This window comes from Pristiophorus japonicus, chromosome 23, assembly GCF_044704955.1.
Source record: "Pristiophorus japonicus isolate sPriJap1 chromosome 23, sPriJap1.hap1, whole genome shotgun sequence".
In the NCBI taxonomy this organism is placed as follows: domain Eukaryota; kingdom Metazoa; phylum Chordata; class Chondrichthyes; family Pristiophoridae; genus Pristiophorus; species Pristiophorus japonicus.
Window position 1 is genome coordinate 22791136 of NC_091999.1, and position 3141 is coordinate 22794276.

Sequence of the window (3141 nt, forward strand, 5' to 3'; positions counted from 1 at the left end):
GGTGGAGCTTTTTCAAAATGTTGAATATTACTTCGATATGTCCTGGAACTTTATAAAAAGACTTGGGGAAAGTAATACGGATGTGAGCTTTGGTATCGTCTTTGGTTCAGTGGCAGCATTCTCGACTGAATCAGGAGGCTGTGTGTGCAAGTCCGACTCCTGAAACTTGAGCACATAATCTTGGCTGACACTCAAATGCAGCACTTGGGGAATTTTGCATTGTTGAAGCTGTTGACTTTCGGATGAAATGTTAAATTGATGCTCCGTCTGCACCCTCGGGTGGATGTGAAAGTTTCCAGAGCATTACTCGAAAAAGAATAGGGGAGTTGCCCCTGTGTCAATATTACGATAAATATTTGAAAATGTTCATTGAAAACCTCTGTCTGTGAGAGTGGAGCTGCAGCCCACATTCTCACAGAGACAAAATCCGAATACTGACAAAACCAGGATGGCCGAGTGGGTTAGGCGTTGGACATAAAATCCAATGGGTGTATAGCTGTGTGGGTTCGAACCCCACTCCTGGTAAATCTTTAAATTCAAATCGATTTCCTCCCATCCTGCTCAGTTATACCTGAATATATTCTATTGAATCTGTACATGTCGATAACTTTATAACATTCTCAACTGACGAAGAAATGGCATTATGCAATGTTTCTGTGCCTCTCACTCTCTGTCTTAAGGGAGCTCTTTATGGGTTTGTGTTTGAGTCTGACTCACTCTGTCTGAGGAATTACAAGCTGCATTTTGGAGCTGGGAGCTAAATTAACAAATAGGACCTCAAAGGGAGCAATTTCAGGATAGCTACCACTGCCAACTGCTAGTCAGAGTCGGAATCGCAGGATAGCTCAGATGAATGTGTGGTGCAGAAGGGAGGGCTTCAATTTCCTGGGACATTGGAACCGGTTCTGGGGGAGCTGGGACCAGTGCAAACCGGACGCTTTGTACCTGTGAGAACCAATGTCCACAGGGGAGAGTTTGCTAATGTTGTTGGGAAGGGGTTAAACTAATATGGCAGTGGGATGGGAAACTATGCAGTGAGACAGAGGGAAGTAAAATGGGGGCTGAAAAGTAAAGGTGGAGGGCAGAGAAACCCAAGGCAAAAATCAAAAATGGCCACATTGCAGCCAAATTCTAAAGGGACAAGGTGTGTTAAGGTAACAAGCCTGAAGGCACTGTGCCTCAATGCAAGGAGTATTCGTAATAAGGTGGACAAATTAACTGCACAGGCAGCAATTAATGAATATGATGTAATTGGCATCACGGAGAAATGGCTCCTGGGTGACGAAGGCTGGGAACGCAACATCCAGGGAGATTCACCATTCAGGAAGGATAGACAGAAAGGAAAAGGAGGTGGGGTGGCATTGCTGGTTGAAGAGGAAATTAACGCAATAGTAAGGAAGGACATTCGCGTGGATTCTGTGTGGGTGGAGCTGCGGAATATCAAAGGGAAGAAAACGCTCGTGGGAGTTGTGTATCACCAAACAATCGGAGTGAGTTTGGGGACAGCATCAAACAAGAAAGTCGGGATGTGTGCAACATAGGTACAGAAGTTATCATGGGAGACTTTAATCTACATATAGATTGGGCGAACCAAACTGGTAGCAATACGGTGGAGGAGGATTTGCTGGAGTGTATTCGGGATGGTTTACTTGACCAATATGTCGAGGAACCATCTAGAGGGCTGGCCATCCTCGACTGGTTGATGTGTAATGAGAAAGGACTAATTAGCAATCTTGTTGTGCGAGGCCCCTTGGGAAAGAGTAACCACAATAAGGTTGAATTCTTTATTAAGGTGGAGAGTGAAACAATTAATTCTGAGACTGGGGTCCTGAACTTAAGGAAAGGTAACTTCGAAGGTATGAGACATGAATTGGCTATAATAGACTGGGAAATAATACTTAAAGGGTTGACGGCAGATAGGCAATGGAAAACATTTAAATATCACATGGATGAACTTCAACAATTGGACATCGCTGTCTGGAGTAAAAAATAAAATGGGAAAGGTGGCTCAACCGTGACGAACAAGGGAAAGTAAGAATAGCGTTAAATCCAAGGAAGAGGCATATAAACTGGTCAGAAAAAGCATCAACCCGAGGACGGGGAGAAATTTAGAATTCAGCAGAGGAGGAAAAAGGGTTTAATTCGGAGGCGGAAAATAGAGTATGAGAGGAAGCTTGCTGGGAACATAAAAACTTCTATAGATATGTGAAGAGAAAAAGATTAGTGAAGGGCAACGTAGGTCCCTTGCAGTCAGATTCAGGTGAACTTATAATGGGGAACAAATAAATGGTAGACCAGTTGAACAGATACTTTGGCTCTGCATTCATGAAGGAAGACACGCATAACCTTCTGGAAATAGTACGTGACCGAGGGGCTAGTGAGAAGGAGGAACTGAAGGAAATCCTTATTTGTCGGAAATTATGTTCGGAAAATGGATCGGACTAAAGGCCGATAAATCTCCGGGGCCTGATGGTCTGCATCCCAGAATACTTAAGGAAGTGGCCCTAGAAATAATGGATGCATTGGTTATCATTTGCTAACAGTCCATCGACTCTGGATCAGTTCGTATGGACTGGAGGGTAGCGAATGTAACACCACATTTTGAAAAATGAGGGAGAGAGGAAACAGGTAATTACAGACCAGTTAGCCTGACATCAGTGGTGGGGAAAATATTGGAATCAATTATTAAAGATGAAATAGCAGCACATTTGGAAAGCACTAACAGGATTGGTCCAAATCAGCATGGATTTATGAAAGTGAAATCATGCTTGACGAATCTTTGAGAATGTTGTGAGGATGTAGCTAGTAGAGCGGACAAGGGAGAACCAATGGATGTGGTGTAGTGGGACTTTCAAAAGACTTTTGACAAGGTCCCACACAAGAGGTTGGTATGCAAAATTAAAGCACATGGCATTGGAGGTAATGTATTGATGTGGATAGAGAACTGGTTGACAGAGTCGGGATAAACGGGTCCTATTCACAATGGCAGGCAGTGACTAGTTGGGTGCCGCAGGGCTCAGTGCTGGGACCCCAGCAATTTACAATATACATCAATGACTTAGATGAAGGAATTGTGTATAATATCTCAAATTTTGCAGATGACATTATGCTGAATGTCGGTGTGAAATGTGAGGAGGATGC

The 3141-nt window shown here is 43.5% G+C and overlaps 1 non-coding gene across 1 annotated transcript; it reads left to right on the forward strand.

Annotated features, from left to right (window-relative positions):
* Nucleotides 1-442: 442 nt before the first annotated feature.
* trnal-uaa (transfer RNA leucine (anticodon UAA)) lies at nucleotides 443-525 on the forward strand. Its single transcript has one exon. It is a non-coding gene; the product is annotated as a tRNA-Leu (tRNA).
* The last annotated feature ends 2616 nt before the right edge of the window (nucleotides 526-3141 follow it).